At 42.9% G+C, this 19,593-nt stretch overlaps 1 protein-coding gene across 7 annotated transcripts in view; it reads right to left on the bottom strand.

The window, feature by feature from the left end:
• LOC101683223 (interleukin 1 receptor accessory protein) overlaps nucleotides 1–11,584 on the bottom strand; it is a 135,804-nt gene extending 124,220 nt beyond the window's left edge. For 2 of the 7 annotated variants that reach the window (XR_198939.3, XM_004745261.3), the window contains exon 1: nucleotides 11,407–11,584. The gene's annotated coding sequence lies outside the window, so the exon portion shown is untranslated. The remainder of the gene's footprint in view (nucleotides 1–11,406) is intronic. The other 5 variants (XR_006609192.1, XM_045088725.1, XM_004745262.3 and 2 more) reach the window with 3 other exon arrangements.
• Nucleotides 11,585–19,593: the final 8,009 nt, after the last annotated feature.

Below are 19,593 nucleotides of genomic sequence, written 5' to 3'. Positions count from 1 at the left end.
GACAATGAAACAGAGAGAGGTCAGAAAATTTATGAAAATCAGATTACACAAATTTAAAAGTATACCAGTCTAGGGCCATTTAGTACATGGGTAAATGATCTCATCTCGATAAATTTTAAAGGAATTACAGTCCACTCCAATAAGCTGTCCTGAATCACCAAGATGAAGTAACACCACATATCTTAGAATAATCTTCTTCTGAAATTATTTTTAAAACAAAAATTTTGGAAAAAGTTATACCGAATCTTACCATTTAAAAAAAAATAAAAAATCCATAGTCCCTACCATTCTGGGGGCGGGGGAGTGTGTGTGTGTGTGTGATTTTGTTTTGTTTTGTTTTGTTTTTCTCATGCTTTCATTAAGCAAATATATAGAGAGTGTCAGCTATGACTGGGGCACTGTCCTCATGTTTGTGAGCATGTGCACGTGCGTTGTTGTGTGTGTGGACAGTTCCTCCAAGGAAATCATCAAACTTGGGAGAGGTGGGACAATAAAAGTTACACCTTTTCAGTATGTCACAACAAAAAAACAAAGAAGGTCATTGTATGTCAGCACCATTTTGGCTTCTTACAAAGAAGCAAGCAAATGCAATCAGCAAAAGAGGACTGAGTTCATTGTTAGTAGTTTCTTCCAGGGCAAAATAAACTGTCAACTAGAATGAAGCTTTTTGCCTTCCCCATACAACTTTTGCCTCATTTCTCTGCCAAACATCTCTTCACTGCAGGGAAGGTCCCCAGAGAGTCCGACGGTGCTGCAACCCTGCACAGTCTGTTTTGGAGCAAAGCTGTGGCAAAACACCGGCAAGAAATACTCGATTTTATCATCACAGCCTCCCCGATACACCTATGGAGGCAACTCTTAACACTCTCATTTCCCCCCCCCAGTTTAAAATTAAAATTTAAACTTTAAATAAGATTGTAACAGGATTGAGTGAGACAATAAAAACAAAGCATTCAGCACAGCTCTTGGCACACAAGAAGCACAGGCTCAATGTGAGTGACTACGAATTAGCAAAAGGTCCGAAACTTCCAGTACATTCTATAAATGAGTCTCATTAAGTGTTAACTAGGGTAAAATATGAGTCTTCTTCTGTTTCCTTTTTTGTCACCCAGAATGTTCTCAAACCATCACTGGAGTACAAAATAACTTTCCCACAAGCCAGGTCAGCCTGAGGAGGAGGGTGGGCAGGGTGAGAAATACTTGTCTGCAGGTATGTCAGATGTCAGAGATGGACAGGACAGTCCTGCAGCATTGTTGCTCCCACATCATTCCCTAGGACTGGTCCTTCTACCTGCAGGAGTTTTCTGCTGAGGTTAAGGGACTGTAATTTCCTGGAACAAAATTAGTTTCACTGATTATATGATTGGGTCTTTGGCTCTGACTTTTTAAAGAAAGTTAATAAAATAAGCACAACTGAAAAACTGCCTGAGTATGTAAGTGTATGCATGTTTGGGGAGGTTACTTTAGTTCAAAAAATAATAAAAATAGCTCAAATGGACTGAGCACTAATTATGTTCCAGGCACTGTGCTAAGCACTTCATGCACATACTTAATCCTAACGACACTTTTATTCTTGTGCCAAAAATGCAGATGAGGACACAAGTTTAAAGATGTTAAGTAAATTTGCCATATCCCAGAGACAGTGAGTAGCATGACCCTATACTGACCGTCTCAGTCTAAAAGCCATGTTTTATCACTATATGCTAATGAAATAATATAACGTGAAAGAATAGGTCACGTATGCATTCACTGATTCAAAACATTTATTGAACTACTCCTTCAAATGAATCACCATGAAGTGGGACAAATAAAGACGAAAAAAAATATTCAGGGTCACTTACAATCAGAGGGCAGAATGGTTACATTTGTGTAACCAAATGGTTACACTTGCCCCGAGTTCAAATACTGGCTCTACCGCTAACTAATCTCCGTGACTTCGAGCCTCCGTTTTCCGTTCTAGAAAGAGAAATAATAGAGGACTGTTATTCTTTGGTTTCGACAAGCTAATATTTGTAAAGCACTTGAAAGATGCCTGGCATATGTGAGACTACAGACCCATATCAGTAAAGACTTCACAGAGGAGTTCCACTTCTTGAAGAGTTAGGCACCATTTACATTTGGAGAGCCAGAGAGAAGAAATTGATCTTACGTGGAATTAAATTTGCCTTTCATATGCTTACTCCCTGATACATTGGATTTCAGAAACTGCTACTAAGAATCTTATAAGGAAAAGATAAGGAAATAGCTCTTATAAGGAAATAGCTCTGGGTCCAGTGTTTTGGGGGGTCTGATTACATAAAACACCTACACAAGAACTGTAAAATTTCCAGCTGAATTGAATTGAGCAACAGTGCATACATTTTCACCCATTATTTGGTACATGTGGAAATAAGAATGATATCATTTGAGAAAAAGCAAAGGAATCTGGTTTTGCCTCTTATACCTATTTGTGTGTGTGTGTGTTTGTTTTGAGACATTCTAATGGGGAAGTCTATAAATGACTCAACTTTCTTTCTCCTCTGTTCATAGGACCTTATATGAGATCAAAGCAGTTTAACTCATCTTATACATAAATTCTTCCATTTTCCTTCACTCTCTGGCTCCAAATACAGCACACCTGGTCACCACCCTCCTTCAATCCTTTTGGTGACCTCCCAGCTTATCTTGGGACTTTATTCCCAGTCCTTCTCCCCCGTTCACCCGGCCCCTGCCACCTCAACCACGATCTCAGACCCACTTGGCTCCTTCACAGGCTTTTCCCTTAATTTAAATGCCACTTTCTCAAGGCAATATGCATACATATGTGTATTAGTGTATACACGTGTGTATATGTATGTGTATGAAACAAGTTGTTTTTTTTTTTAATTTCAGTATTACATATGTAATTTATTTTCTTGTCCAGTTCCAACTCTTTCTTTCTACCCCTTGAGGACAAATAATTATATATATATATATATATATATATATATATATATATATATCCCTGTCTATGCATGTATTTACTCATCATTTCCTCATGACTAAGCAGCTGCTATGCGTGAGGCCCTATTCATGGGATAGAGCAAGGAGTGGGGTCTCTGGCCTTGTGGGTGTTACGGTCTAGTAGGGGGTGAATTAGACAATAAACAATGGACAGACTAAATATGTGGAAGCTGGTAAAGGTGACAACCGCTATGGAAAACGGAAAAGCAGAGTGGGTCAGTGAGATGAACACTGGCATGGGTGGAGATGGGAAGCAGGAAGGAGGTAAGTTTATTCAAAGCAACCAAATAGGCTTTGCTGAGAAGACATTGCAGCAAAAGTTTCAGGAGATGAAGGAGTTAGCTTCGTGGTTATCTGAGAGAGTGGGGTAGACAGGAAACAATGTAAATCATACATGGCCTTACGAGGTATTTTAAAGACCATCTTACACACTGAACGAGATAATGTGTGGTTTCTTGTGCCAGTCACCATTCTGAGAACTTCATTTGTATTAACTTAGTCATCACTAACAATCCAAAGAGTTACATATTGTGTTTATCTCATCTCACACAAAGAAATTAAGTCACTTGTCCAGAATTATACAAATGGAGCCAGAATATGAAGCTATGTAGCAAGACTCCAGACTCCTACAATATGCTCCCTCTTGATGTAGAAAATTCTGATCTAGTGATACTGAGACTTCAGTGCAGTGGCCCTACTCCTTAATGAGTTGTCCAGATGATTCAGATGGAGATGGTCCATGCACCACAATTTCTCACCAGTCTAATTCCTCCTCCACATGAAAATTTTGCAGATATTTTAAGGTAAACATCACTCTCACTTCCTATCCTTACCATCCCCATTGTTCATCAAATTGGGGAAATTTTCCTTAGACCAGTGGAAACATCTACTCAATACACACCCCCTCTTCATCTATCTGTGTCATAGGGCTGAGGCTTTGGGGTATATAACAGTGCTGAGTGAGGAGAGGAATGGATGTTTATGGAGGGCGCTTTGGGTGCCTGGTATTAAGTTCTAGGGATTTTAAACATTTCATCTGATTTTAACCTTGGTAATATATATCTAGGAGAGAGCTAGAGTATGCTAATTGTCATTTCTCAGATGAGGAAACTAAGTATGCACAAGCTAAGCAAGCAATATCTAGGATTCAATGACTCTAAACCAGCCAACTTTCCACCACCAACTCTAACCATTCAGTCTCCAACCCCTGCCATTGTTTCATTCTTTAATTGGAAACCGAAGTCTAATCTTCCAGAAAAGTGCTATTTAGTGTGTATTTCCAGTCTCCAGCATCCATCATTTCTGTAAGCTGAAAGAACTCCTATATTTATTCAATGAGAGCCAAGCTTCTTCCATGGGCACTAAATTAGCTCAAAAGAAGAAAGCAGAAAATATGCACTCATAATGCTAAAATTCAAATGAAAGCCAAATATTTTATCTCTTTACTTCTTTGTGGAAGATTATGGTGATTAATGGTGATACAGAGCTTGCTTTATATGAAAAGCCTCTCTTTTTTCATTTCCCATACAATAAATGTCAGTGTGCGTAAACCAGCCAGCTATTCTCTCTTCCCAGCCCCCAACCTGGATCCTGAGGAGGAAAATAGTTAACAGGTCATAGGAATGTGGTAGAATCACATCCTGAAGGACACGGAAGGTGTCTTTATGCATCTAACTCCCAATGTGGCGCTAAGTTGTGGGTCTCACTGAGGACAATTAGGCTGCTGGGTATCTGGGACTCGGGACCCCCACCACATCATGGTGTGTGGATTCCTCTGTGGAAAGAACACGGCGGTTCTTCTCTTAGCTTTTCATGGTATCTCCCAAGTCATCATTCCACAGACACAGATTCATAGAATATCATACTTAGAAGGCACCTTGTCTAAATTTCTCATTTTAGAAGTGAGAAAAAGGACTCTGAGAAGGAAAAGCAATTAACCAGCAGTGGGGCTGTTGGACTGAATCATTAAGTGGGGGGGAAAAAACATAACTTGGAGTTAGACAGCTGGGGTCCAAGCCCCAGATCCACTACGTGCTAACTGTGTGGCCTTAGCAATATTTAACCTCTCAGACTCAGGATATACATGTTGTTGGCAACGCATGCCTTAATTACCTCAGATTATTGTAAAAAAAAAAAAAATGTATGTGCCTGTGTATGTAATAAAAGTCATTTTGGGTGGTTAATGTTCTACATAACTAAAACTGTTATTATTTGAACCTAAGTCTTACACTTTCTGTTCCCATATCAATCTGGCCATGCAACTGAGTATCACGGCAGCTGTTAATCATAATAAAGGTTAAAATTCCAATGCATCAGGCCCTTAACAAATGTTATGGCATATGATTGGCACCTATCAAAGCCTGATGAAATGGGTTTCATTATCCCGTTTTATAGATGATGAAAGTAAAACAGAGGGCACCTGGGTGGCTCAGTCTGTTAAGCACCTGCGTTCGGCTGAGCTCATGATCCCAGGGTCCTGGGATCAATGCCCATGTGTCTGACTCCCTGCTCAGCAGGGAGCCTGCTTCTCCCTCTCCCCACTATGACGCTCTCTCTCTCTCTCGCCCTCTCTCTTTCTCTCTCAAATAAATAAATTCTTTAAAAAAAGAAAAGAAGAGATAAGAAAGCAAAGACAGACCAGATAACTTGAGCAAAGTTACCATAGCATCTAACCATAACTGGCTTAAGGAACTGTGTTACCTATGAAAAGAACACTTTCAGATATTAGAGTTTATAAAATGACTATTTCTCTTTTCTGTTGCCTTTAGCATTGATTGGGAAACAAGGAAGCCAGTGTAATCATAAGGACTTATGTGCCAGACAGGTAGAAACCACAGCCTTCTCCTGGATGGAAGCTAGATATAAAAGGTCACCTGTCTTTATTCCAATTATATCAAATAATAGCCAGATGGATGCTCATTCTTCACTGTTTTTAGAAATCTTAAGATCGAAGTTCATTGCAGCTGCCCACCTCCCTGGAAACTTCCTACTTTCTTTCAGGTAATTAATTTATGACACTTGACACTGGCCTTGCTGTCAATACATGCAAGCAAGCTCTTCCTTCCCTACGTTTGCTGCAAAATGCCCTTTTTTCTTAGGATAAAAATGTCTTTTTGTCCATCATTGAGCTAGGGATGTCCAACCTTCTTAGAGACTGTGACTCCTTAGCGTTTTTTCTGGTTTTGTAACCATAACATTAAAGGAAATGAAAGCTACCTTCCAAGTTTATATAGACAGCCTTTGAGATAATTAGTAATAGAGTGAAGTGTAAGAAAACGAGAATGTCAACCCTGGACCCACCCGACACAGTATGAAGCCATCATTCCCTTCACTCTACTTTTTACATACAAGGCACTGTGCTATGTTCTTCCGCTGCTTAGGCACTAATCAGGGACTTGGACAAGAAACAATGGGGACAAATTCCTGGCCCAGAGTAAAAACAAACAAATAAGGTTTGAAATTCACAGTAGAGATAGAAAGAAGACGGTAGGAGCATTCCATGTGGTCCCACAGACTGGGAAGAATGAGGCAAGGATTCTAGCAGCAGGAGAAGGTAGAGGAGGAAAGGACACGCCTACTGCGATGGGAAGGTATGTGGACACAGGGAGCCGGCACTCCTGAATCTAACTCTCCAAGTCCTCCGATTTGATGGTGTGGTGTCTAGCAAACACCGTAAGGTAGCCCGGATGCCTTTGCGCTCTGAAACACACCAGTTCTAGTTCTTACTAATTGACTAACCTTGAGCAAGTCCGTAAGTCTCCCTGAGCCTTCGTTCTTTCATCGGTAAAAGGCAGATAATAATATATATCTGAGAGTTATTTTTATGCTTACGTGAAATGACAGAAGTGCACGCACCAATGAATGCTGATTTCCTTTGCCCTCCTCTGTTTGACCGGAAAATAGATCTCTTGGCATAAAACACAAGGGTATTTTCTCTTTATTCCCCTTTCCCCTTCTAGCTTCGACTTTTACAATGAGATATGGAGACAGAATTTTGGAGTGGAAGGGAATCTTAAAGGAAAAATAACAATGTATTGGGGCAGAAGAACCTCCCATTTGAAGCCCAGAGCTAGAGACTTCTCAGTTCCAGGCAAGGTAATCCCAGACTCAGAATGGCAGGATGGGGATGGATGGGTCATCGGTCCCTGTCCAGGCTCTCATTTCTAGTCCAGAGGCCACACAGTCTCAGACCTTTCAACCTACTAAACATCTCTGAGCCTCAGTTGCCTCCAAAAATACACAGGGTCACTGCAAGGATTAAATGAGGTGATACTTATAAAACAGTACAATCCACAATGGAGTTCAGTAGCAAATAACTATTACGTTTTGATTTTCACAATTTAACAGACTAATAAATTGAAAGAACTAATGTCAGAATTCACATTTATTAAATGCCTCCCGTGAATAAGGTGCTGGGATAGGGACTCCAGCTTCTGGGCAGGCATCAGTGTTCTTGTTTCCTGGCTGAGGAGACAGAGGCTCACCACAGTACCCTAACTTGCCTCAGGTCCCTGTCAGATTCTACAACTCTGACACTGCCCCAGGTGCCAGAGCTGGGCAGAATCAAGTCAGGCTACCAGGAGGTCTCCCCATCAGTGCCACAATCCCCTTGGTACATTCTCAATTTCTAAAAGAGAAAACAAGCAAACAAACAAACCTGAGCCAATGAGTAGCTAAACCGAATTAATCCCACAAAAGATCGGATGCCAAATGTTCTGTAACTTTTCCATTCTTTGGGGTTTTTATTTCACCCACAGAGCGATTTCCAAAATTTGCAAAGAGCACAGTAGGTGGCTCTCTTTAATATTTCACGGGCACAGCAACAGTGACTCACCAGATCCTACATCTGTGTCACCAGCAGAAGCCCTGACAAAGTTGAGCAACAAATGAAACTATGTGTATGCTGGAGATAACCTTTATTTTTTTTTATTATTATTTTTTTCTCTTCTGCCTCCTCGTCCGATTTCGTCCAGCCACATTCTGCTTTTCTAACAGTGCCAGGTAAGATGACGCTAACTGGACACCTTTTGGCAAACATATGCTTCCAAATGCCAAAAGCAAGGAGCAAAAACGTTTCTCCCAGAACTGCATTTGCAAGCTTGTCTGCTTGCTGCAAAGCAGAGAAACCTGATGGCCTATGGGGAGTCTCAGCGGATAAATGGCCCCATTGCCTGGGCCAGAAACAGATCTGTTCATTTTCCTACATAAGCCTGCAGCCATCAGTTTCCACAGGGAGGACTGAGGCTCCAGACCAGTGATCAGCACTGTCAACAAGCAGCGAGTGGTCTTTTTTGCAAATGCTGCCTCTGCCTACTGCTCTCCATTCCATCCTGTAGCCCCAGCATTAGTGAGAGAAGTGAAGAACACAGTGGTCACTCATGACATTTGTTGCACAGCCTTCTTACTGCCCTATGAATTAGCACAAGGATGACAGATAGAAGAAAACACTCAGAACAGGAAGAAATACGTAATATAATTCTGAACTTCATGTCTTCACAGTCCCCTTCCTCTTAGGAATGGAAGGTGCATTATTTAAAGGCAGGAGAGTCGGAATGTTGCCTTAGAGATCCAGGGCTTTTGAACTTGCTCTCCTAGGAGCTGACCCCCACCCACCCCACCCCCCCCGCCCAACCTCTACAGAGCATGCTTATGGGCTGTTCCTTCGGCAAGGAAATTTCCTCTTTGGGACAGAAAGGATCCCCTACACCAGCCCAATAAGGTCACCTTAACTGAGTAAATTGTTAAAGAACTCATTGGAGCAGTGACGGGGTAGGGTGTGACAGGGAAAAACCCTTAACTGGAAATTACAAGGTGTAAGCTCTACTCCCAGGCCGAAACATAATAACCATGTGACTCTTAGCAACCTCTCCTTTCTCTGAGTCTCACTCTTTTGAGACCAGCTAAGAAGAGATACCGCTTAATGAGCAACTACTCACTACACAGATTTTACATTATTCCACTTAATTTTATCCTCACACGAATTCTCAGGGTAAGCATTTTCCTTTCCATTTTAGGACTGAGTAAAACAAAAGCCCTAAATGGTGAAAAAAACTGCTCAGTATGACTTAGCTGCAGAGGAATTAGGGCTGAAATTTGAATTTGACCACAAAACCTAAGCTCCTTCCACCATTAATATGCCCCCCGTGTCCTTCCCTCAGGGCTATTGCAAGTAGCAAGAAAGAGATATATATGGGATATGTTTTGGAAATTTTAAAGTTCTATCTATCTATATGTATGAATTTTGTAACAAATAATCCGGATAAGGAGGAAAGGTATAACTGGGTATCCTTTCTTTAAAGAGCCAGAACCAAAAAAATTACCTTCCCATCTCCCTTCCATCCCCTTGTTCTGACCTTATTTTTTAACATTTTCCTTTTGCCCACAAGCCCCCTAGTTCTCAGGCACAGGGTCAGACGTATCCTGGCCCGCTGATCACACACAATGCATGCACACAGAACAGGCTGATGGAAGCAAGAGATCCCATCCCCTGCAAACGCTTGGTGCAGGAGGTACCTACAGGGGCACGGCCAAGTTCTTCTCTTCCCTCAAGATGTATCACACCCCCTCCTATGCACTCATCAATACCCCACGCAAATGGAAGGAACTGGGAAGCAGGCAGCCAACTATAAATGCTGAACACTCAATTCGGGGACTTAACGGCATAGCCAGGAGACACTAGTAAATAACTGTATAAAGTCAATCAGAATAAAATCCATTTTCATGAGCCTCGTGGGGATATGTGAGGGGACTTATTCATTTTAAAATAACAATAATTAAGGATGACTAGAGTAAGTATGTGTAGTATTTATGTTTAAATAAGGTATGTCTGTGTCCAGAGGGACTGAATTTAGCAACATCATGGCATAATCCCAAAGAAATACGTGAGAATTGTGTTGCTGTTTTCCTCTATTAAAGAAAACATAAAGTTGCTTGTCTGACCTAAGACAGCAGGAAAACAAGGATTAGCACAGTCTGTAACATAAAAGGAACTTCCAACTTCTCTTGTCTTCCTACTTCTCATCAAATTCAAGACCGTCTTTGCAAATAAAGGGTGCCTCAGACCAGGGCTTCACAGACAGAGGCTTGGCCTAAAAACGAGGGGCTCGGCATCACTGAGAAACATTAATTTGATATTTCCAGCTCAAGCATCCACGATCAAAGTCACATGGAGACAGCACTCAGAAAACACTTTCTATAAAAGCTGTTCAAACTCCAATTAAGAAAATGCTACAGCATTCCAGATTAAAAAAAAAAAAAAAAAAAGTCACTTTAAGGTAGTATGAAATCACTGTTCTGAAAATCCACTGTCTCCAGGGTTAGTGTGTAACAATATTTACAATAGTGTCCACCAATCTCAAATTAACCAGATGTCAAGTCAGGCACTGCGCTAGACACACCATTTGAATTATCCCATTTCATCCTTCCAACTACCCTCAGGGCTCATTGTGATCTTTATCATCTCCCAGTGGCGGCCAGGGGCAAAAACTGAGTACCGAGAAGATTAGATAACTTGCCCCACCAAGTTCACACAGCTTAATAGTTGGCAGAGCTGGAATCAAAACCAGGTCTAAATACTCCTCCTCAGCTGGCAGCTAACCCAAGATCTGTGGAAAGGAGCAGCAGAAGCCCTCCCAGCGGCGGTGCATCTCAATTTCACGGCCGGAGGTGGAGGGAAGACTGACTGGGTACTGGTTCTTAAAGAAAACGGCAGAAGTTTGCTTTTCTGCTTGTGATTTTTCCCTTCAACTCAGCTTCCTTGTTGCCTCCCGGCACTCAGAAGTGACGGGGGCCATGGCTCCATGAAGCTAGCCATTCCTAACCGAGGGGCATCCTATCCCCTACGGGACCACCAGCTTCCTCCCCGCGCTGGGAGACAGCTGTGAGTACCAGCCCCAGTCATCCGCGCCCCGACGTCCCTCCCCTCGCCACCGCCTCCCCCAGGAGCCAGCCAGACACCCTCGGCAGGGGTATCTTTCTGAGAAAGCAGGTCAGGGGAGGACGGAGCGAGGCTGCAAACAGCCTTTCCCCGGGCTGTCACAGCTCCTGGCACGAGACACGCTGGGACACACTGCCCTCTTCTATCCTCACCGCTCGCAGCAACGCTCTAGCGATACCCAGGCGGGGGTACGCCAGGGTAGATCCCTCAGAGGGCTGGAACTGGGGTGCAGCAACGCGCAGCCGTCCCCAAACTGCGGTACCTCAATCTGCACAAAGCAAAGATGGGGTTCTGGACAGTTGGGTTCGAGTCCCGACCACAGCACTAACTAGCTGTGTGATCTATCCCAGCTGCTGCCTCGCTCTGTGCCTCAGTTTGCCCTTCTGGAAAATAGGAGGGTTGAACGAGACGATTTTCAGGAGTCCTTCCACCCTGAGATTCTGTGGGTAGGTGATTCCTCCGAGCCCTCACGACAGCGAGAGACTCACCTTTCTCGGGAAGCAGAGCGGGCGCAGAGAACCAGTGGGATGAGTGGCAGGGTCGCCCGACACTGCTTCTTTCGGTGAGTCTGGCCAAAGCGGAGCCCGGGGACCCTGATCCGGCTAGTCTTCCCCCAATGAGCCTCTTACTTTCCGCCGCACTTTCTTTTTCCCCCTTTGGGGCTCCTCCCCCTGCGCGGCGCGATTGGTCGCCGCCGCGCTGCCGGGCTCCACCCGCCGCCCCGGCTCGCCAGCCCCCGGCACTCCGAGCTTCGCGGAGCCCCGGCCGCGGGGCGGCACCGAGGGCAGCCCCGCCCGCGGCGAGGAGGAGCCGCGCTGGGCCTGCCTGCGAACCGACGCGAGGCTGCGCCTGCCCCCGTCTGCGCCCCGCCGCCGCCGGGGCTGGCTTGAGCGCGCCCGCAGAGGAGAGGGTGGGTCCCGGTGATTGGCCCGCTGCCAGGCGCACTGGGAAGATACGCCCCCACTATACACAGATTTGCACACATGCGTTCATTGCAGGGTCCTGGTCTTCCAGGCGAGATCGATGCCACCCTGCCTTTTCTCCCCGGCTCTGTGTACTTAGCTGTCCTGCTGCACCAAAGCCATGAATCAGTTCAGACTACAGGATGTGAGCGCGCCCACCATGTGCCAAGCACAGAGTGCGACAGGAAGAAACAGACTCAATTTTGGTGTTCCGGAGCTCTTGCTTCGCCACAAGTGACAGTCGTGGGACAAACAAATGGTCATGACAGCAGGACTGAATCTATATTTTCCACGGGCGGATACCCAGTGCCTAGCACAGTGCCTGGCACAAAATAGGCCCCCAGTACATGCGTATTGAATGAATGAATGAATGAATGAATCGTTATAGAAGGAACTAATCTCAAAAAATGTTCCTTTCCTTTCATTCATTCCCGTTTCTCCAGATTTCTGCCAGAGACCTCAAGTGCTCTCTCCTATTCTAGATGGCAGTCTGCATAATCATCCTAACAGGGTTTATAATGACCTTCATTGTTCTTTGTTCAAGAATCTTCTGTTGGTAGTCCCTCGTGATTTGTTCCTGACTGGCAGTGCCCTGTCGTCACCTGTCCCCATTTTTGACCCCTCCTCACAAAGGCTGTCTACCACATAGACTTGTCTCTTCACACATGCCTTGCCCACCACCACCTCCTCGATTTTTTCCTTCCACCTTCAGAGTTACCTAATTGAATATTATTAAATTATCCAAGAAATCGAGATCCAGAGAAAGCAATTAAGCAAAGGGAAAAAAAGGATATGAAAAAAGAAAGGGGGCTGAACGAACTAGCAGTCGGAACTAGCAGGTGGCAGTCTCTATAACAATGGCCAGCAGTGTGAAATTCAGACAGTGCCCCTGCCTTCAAGGAGCTTAAATCCCCAAGGCAAAATAATAGGATAAACAAAGCTGTGGAAATGTTCCTGTTCCTGCATTTACTGATATCACTTAGGGAAATTAATCCGAAGAAATGATTATTTGTCTCTGGATACCTGACACGTAGTACATGCTCACAATATGGTTACTGAGCCCAAAAGCAAATAATCCAAAAGATTATTTTAAAATTACCTGTGCAAAGCACAAATAAAATTGTTCCTTGGTTTATTATTCATTTGTTGAACATATTCAGGGCATGGATGCTTGTTCTTATATAATACACTTATCAAACACTTATATAGGTGCTTACATTGTACTAGGCACATTGCATATATCAGCTCATTCAAGTGTACTATTATGATGTGTAATTTATCAATGAGCTATAGAGAAGTTGTATCTTGCCCATGGCTACAAACCTACAAGTGGAGAACACAAGATAAGAACCAAGGCAGTAAGTCTTCTTCTTATTAGGGGCTCCACTATACCTCCTAGAAGTCAAGACTGAGTGCCTGGGACATGTTGGTGGTTCAAAACTGAACCACATATAATCCTGGACTTGGAAGGAATGCTCATAGCTTAATGAGGATGACAGACATACAGAAAAACAATCATTGTAATATCTCTTGTAGTCTGAAGATAACATAAATGGTTGGGAATGGAAAATGAGGAAATAACTAATGGTGTATATTCATACAATAAAATATCTGCTGTCAAATTAAGGTATTATGAAAATATGTCTACAAACAAAAAAGGCTTATGAAATAACTAATAACTTTGTGTAATAATTATGGAAATGTATGTCCAGTAATTGAAAGAAATGTGGAAAAGTGTTAATGTGTTGGGATTATGAGAGTATAGGCATAATTTTAAAATTTGCTTTAATGTCAAAATGTTATTATAACAATTAAGAAAAAATGTCTTCAAACTCACATACTAGGCATTCAGTGAACAATTGTCCCCTAAATAAATGAATGGCTGAGACTACGATCTCACTGGTGTCAGCACCTAACAGTGTTGGGTGTGTAGAAGATGCTTGATGCTCAGTCTTGGCTCTAACACTTTAGAGTCAAGGTACCAAATGACCTCCTCCTAGCCAAATTCAGTAGCTAATTCTCAGTCTTCATCTTACTTGACCCATCAGCAGCATTTCCCACAGTTTATCAGTTTCTCCTTCGAACTCCTTCTTACCTGACTTCTTGTTTTCCATTGATTCATCTGCTGCTCCTTTCCAGACTCTTTTCTTGGATCCTTCACCTCTTCATCATCTCTGAAGGTTAGAATGGCCTAGAGCCTATCCTTGATGTGCTTATGTTCCCTCCGTGGGAGATCACATCCAGACACGTGGCATTCTCAAACATTGGTGTGACAATGTCCCACGAATTTATATCTACAGTCTGAAACCCAGACCGTATTTACCCTGTTGCTTCCTTATATATCTTCTTGGGTGTTTCATATATATATATATTTCAAACCTTACATATTAGGGAAAAAAAAAACTATTTCCACCTCTCACCAAACCACCCCTTCTCCCAGTTTCCCCAGTTTTGTAAGCAACACCATCTTCTACTCAGTTGCTCAGGCCAGAAAGTTGGATTCGCCATGGATCCCTGGCTTTTTCTCAGAGCTCATCTGCTGCAATCCAGCAGCAAATATTGTTTCCTCTACATTCAAAATATAGCTCAAATCTCACCACTACTTCTCTTCACCACAACCACCACACCCCACATCTCACTTCTTCTCTCCCTTCATTGGCCCTCTGCTTAAACTCTTGCCTCCAAGGTCTTTTTTCACACTTCTGAGGGTCTTAGCAATAGAAATCAGAATAAATACAGACTAGGCATTGAGGGCAAGGACCTTGGAGGCAGACCACCTGGGTTCAAGGTCAAAATCTGTAACGTATTAATATAACTGATCAATTTACCTAACTTCTTTGTGCCTCAGTTTTATCATCTGTAAAATTAACTAATAATGTCTACATCAGAGAGTTGTAAAATTAAATGAATTCATTGGAAAAGAGACTGGCACACATGAAGTACTATATAATATTAATTGTTATTTTTACTAGTAATAAAATGTCATCTTCTGCTCTCAAATATTCAATGAATTCTCATCATGATTAGAGAAATTTCCAGAGTGCTTACAGTAGCCACAAGACCCTTCATGATTTGGCACTGAATTACTTTTCCAGGTCTCTTACTGTGTGCTCCTCTCTGCTGCCTGCCCATGTTAACATGTTCTCATGCTGGGCCCTTTGCTCTTCCGGTTCCCTCTGTCTGGAATCCTCTTCCCCCTGGCCTGCTCCCTTACTTCATTCACATCCCTGCTCAGGTGTCACCTTCTCATGGAACTCTTTCCTGACAACCATATCAAATACTACTTTCTTTCCCTATCTGAATTTTGTTTTTTGTTTTTTGTTTTTTTTAATTGTCTTTAGGATGTTGCCTTCACTGCTATGTAAGTTCCAGGAGGGAGATATGATATTTCCCTAGCGTATAGACAGTAGTCTGGACATACTACTCATTTATTAAACATTTGCTAAACTATGAATCCAGTCCAAAACTCTCATGATTCAACTGAGACCCAAAGATATTAAGTGACCAGTTCCTTGCCCCTTCCTTTGATTTACATCTTTTTGCCAGAATAATTGGAAGAGAAGAAATAAAACGATAAATAGCTTTTCTTGGCTGGGTGCAGAGGAAAGAAAGTACAGAGCAGAGACATTCTACTTTAAGTTTTTGGATGGAAGGTGAAGAGCAGGACTGAGCCAAAAGGAAAAATGTGAACAATGAAACAATTAATGATGTCACCTTCTCTATCCTTTTATGTTCCCCCTTTTTAGATTCCTTAGCCCTTTTCCCTTCAGTCTCCATCCAAGCCCAATAGCTGCTCTCTGGCTGTGCCCTTGCAAGGCTCAACCATGCCATTTCCCATTGCCTCTGCAGTGCCCTGTTTTCCAAGTCAGTGCTCCTTCTTGCTCCTTAGAGTCTCTGCCCCTAATGAAAGTCCCTCTCCCCTTGGTTTGGTTCATCTAGGTGTAGGTAGACAAGCAGGTTGAACATAGTTTTGTTAAGCTGAGACTACTAAGAGCTCAGCCTTATCTCACCAGTGGTATGTGCTCAGGTTGCCCAAATATTATTGAAAGTCAAGTGGTTTGGAAGAGAAAATTTGGCTGTGCAGAGGGAGACTTTCCTCCTTCCTACCCCTCAACCTAGCAGGCTATGTGACGTGAAGCCCTGGAAGAAGAGAGGTGAAGGGGGGATTTCCTGGATCCCTTCCAGAACTCTCTTAGCCTAGGGGTAGAGGTGAGCCCCGGGATTAGGTGACTCCGTATGGAGGTGTCAAAGTTCAACACAGCTGGACATTAGTTAAATCCAAAGAAGATGGATTTTTCTGTGACTACTGACAGCTTGAAATCTAGAAATGCTTCAAATGTAAATTAAAAGAAAAAAACAACAACTAAGCTTCATTCTGATTTGTGCAGAGGAAATTCGAGTGTTTCAAGAGAATGAGGGAGTAAGGAAGAGAAGGGCTCAGGACAGTCAGAAAAAAAAAATTACAGGAGATTGGCCAATGTAAATACGATTAGGCCAGCTGTATCTGCTGGTCGGCAGTTATTGAAGTTAAGCTCTTGTCCTCCACAGAGACTGGCCTTCCTGATGATGACATTTCAGAGCAGTGGCTCTCAGGTCCTTGAGAAAGCTCCTTCAGTGTTGAGATACATATTCACAATCATGAGCCCTTTTTAGTAAATGCTCTAAGAAAAGGAGGTCAGAAGCCTATCATCAGATGTTGACTAGAACAGACAGGAAATTTTCCTGGCAGCCTTGAGCTTTCTCAGACGGGCATTTTAGTGGGAGGCTGGGTCATCACAGGGGCACAGCCTTATGCTGCTAAAAGTCACGCTAGAGTTTGGTCCAGTCTCTTACTTAACACAGGGATTTGGATGGAGTTGTTATGTGCTAAGAATTCTGTCCTGCTCAGAGGCCGCTAGATTCTTCCACTAGATACCCATCGTCGCAGAACCAGAAACCCCATTCTTCCCGTTGCTTCTCCTTTAAAGCTAGCTTCACCTCCCTTGGAATGCTTGTGTTCATAGTCAGGCTCCTCCTGCACCATCCATCACAGGAGCATATCTAGATGAGTGACAGGGTGACGGGCAAAGACATATTTTCCAAAAGACAGCCTGAGTCTTCTTGGCCTATGGCCTAAAGCTCCTGGAGACTGTTAGAAAAGAACTAATTTTCTCTCCCTGCTTTTCTCCTTCCAAACAGAAGCTTTGAAGTAAAGGTCAGGATTTTAATAAAGTCTTGGAGGATGGTTATTATGCAATGTTGACACTTCACTACAGCAGGAAATGTAAAGACAAGAACTTTGCATGCAGAAAGGAGAAACTTACCTTTATGGTGCTCACTTGGCCTTGTATGTAGTTAACAACACATTTACCAGCTTCCAGCCTCCAAAATCTAATCCAAATTGAAGGGATTCTCTTTATAGAAATATCATCACCTATATTATCCCATAAGCCAAACCACCGCAATATTCTTTAGAGCAGACTTAATCTTTGTGGTTCACCATCTGGTGAGTAACAACTAATCAGTGCCAGGTAAAGTCATACTAATATTTGCTTGTTCCTACAACACTATAAGAGGACTATGTCATTCAGCCTTCCTCTCCTGCTTCTTTTTTTCCCCCCACTGTGCTGCAGCAGGAAAACTGAATGATCTCTTAGAAGGCAGGCACTTATATTATTCATCGCCAGAGAAGAGTTTTCAAATAGTCCTCTGGGATTCAGAGACTTTGTATGGGATTTTTTCTCTGCCACCAGCATTAATAAATTTGTTTTATCTTCTATTCATTTGTTTATTCAAACATGGGTTCAACAGTTGCTCTATGCAGGCCCTGTGGGGGATGCTGTGGTAGGGTAGGCATGGATCTTTCATTATAGAAGAAGACACAATGTCTACTTAGATTCTGCAGAGCAGGGTCGGAATAGTATCTCTTCTTCAACGAACAACTCTTACATGGCATAGCCTTCCGACATGCATTATTTCTAAACTTTACAATGGTTTTGAAAGATAGACCTAGTTTTCCTTACTTTCCGTCTGGAGAAAATAAAGTCAGAGAAGCTTGCTTGCCTAAGGCCACATAGCTGGTTGGAGTTGAATCCAGTGGCAAGCCTCAGATTTAACACCTTCTGAAGGCCAGACTTCTCCATGCTACACTAAGGTCCATGAGAAAGGTCAAAATACTTTTGGAGTATGCAGGAAGGAAAGTTGCTTCTGTTTGGAGGGGATCAAGGAAGGAAACTGGAGAAGGAGCCAGTAGGAGGGACTGGAAAGACAGGTGGAACTGAGATTCATGATGACAAGAAGGGAAGGGGTAAGCAACTATATGGGACAAGGAACATTCATTTATTCATCCATCCACCTTCTATGCCATATATAAATAGAAGAACTGCAACATGAGGTGGTAAGTGCTTCTGGAAAGAGACAGCACAGCACAATGTTCATGGAAGCCCAGAGGGAGAGGCTTGCACATGGCCCTGAGAGGTGGGAAAGGAGAGTGGGGTGAATCCTCTTACTGTCTGTAGAACATGTGGGAAGTAGTGGGAGAAAGGGCTGGAAAACTGTATTTTAATTAGATATTGAAAGAAAGGGGGGAAGTCCTCTTGAAATGAACCATTAGAGAGCAAGAACTCTAACTTGCTGGGCTTTACATCCCAGAATGGTGCTTGACATAAAAAGTGTTTGAACAAATGCGCGCATTACTAATGCCTACCGAGGGCCAGGTGCTCTCTACTCCTGGCGCTTTTTTTACAAGCATCATGTCATCTCCAGGACATAGGACATCTCCAGGACATAGGTAATTATTTTAATCCTATTCGAGAAATATGAAGAAATCTGTGAGGCCCAGTGAAGTAATATGGCTTGCACAATATCACAGAGCTAAGAAGATAGAATGCCGGGATTTAAGCTTTGACTCTACAACTTGGCATTTTTTCCCTTGCTCTCTGCCCTGCTCTAAAAGCCAGGCTAAGGCAGTGCTGTCTTGTTAGCATTTTTGTTATTATTGTAGATAAATACTTTACGGAAGTGTAACATGAATATGTAAATTTGCACTCATCACATGTGTAGAGCATAATGAATTTCACAAAGTAAACACAGCCATATAACTAGTACTCAGATCAAGAAAATCCCATTACCACAGGTGACAGACTTTGACTTTCTATGATAGCCAATATCTTCATTTCCATTGCAGTAAAGTACTCCCCCGGAAAGTCTTTATTCATGCACATACGATTCATGGGAAATCATGAATTATTGAGCGATAACCTCCCTGGAAAACGAGTGAGTCAGTCAACAGGGGCACCTCTTGAGGGAGCATGTACATTCCCTAAAGTCAGAGGTTGTCTTTATTAAGCACAGCATCAGAGGCATACCTTGGGATCGCTGGGCCTGGGGCAAATATGGCTCTGTCTAAATACCAACCAGGAAAAAGAAAAGCAACAATGAGACTTCTCTAATTTGGAAATTTATTCATAATTAGCATACTGGCTTGTCGTATTCCTACAATTATAACCTGTGAAAGTCATAGTTGTCAGAGAGTTAGCCAAGATATGGAGAAATCCTGCAAGATAGAAGGACAAGTGGATGCTTCAGAGAGGAAAGAGGCATAATGGTACACTTAACTGGGGCAAGATGACCTGGGTTGCCATCTGGGTGTGACTGTTCATTCTCTGTGCCACTGGACACAGTCATGTCTACTCGCCGAGCTTCTGATTCTTTACCTTTAAAATGGTCATGAAC

Source organism: Mustela putorius, unplaced genomic scaffold, assembly GCF_011764305.1.
Source record: "Mustela putorius furo isolate JIRA1106 unplaced genomic scaffold, ASM1176430v1.1 tig00003834_pilon_pilon_pilon, whole genome shotgun sequence".
In the NCBI taxonomy this organism is placed as follows: Eukaryota; Metazoa; Chordata; class Mammalia; order Carnivora; family Mustelidae; genus Mustela; species Mustela putorius.
Note: the sequence above shows the minus strand (reverse complement) of the source record. Positions and strands in the feature narration are given on the sequence as shown.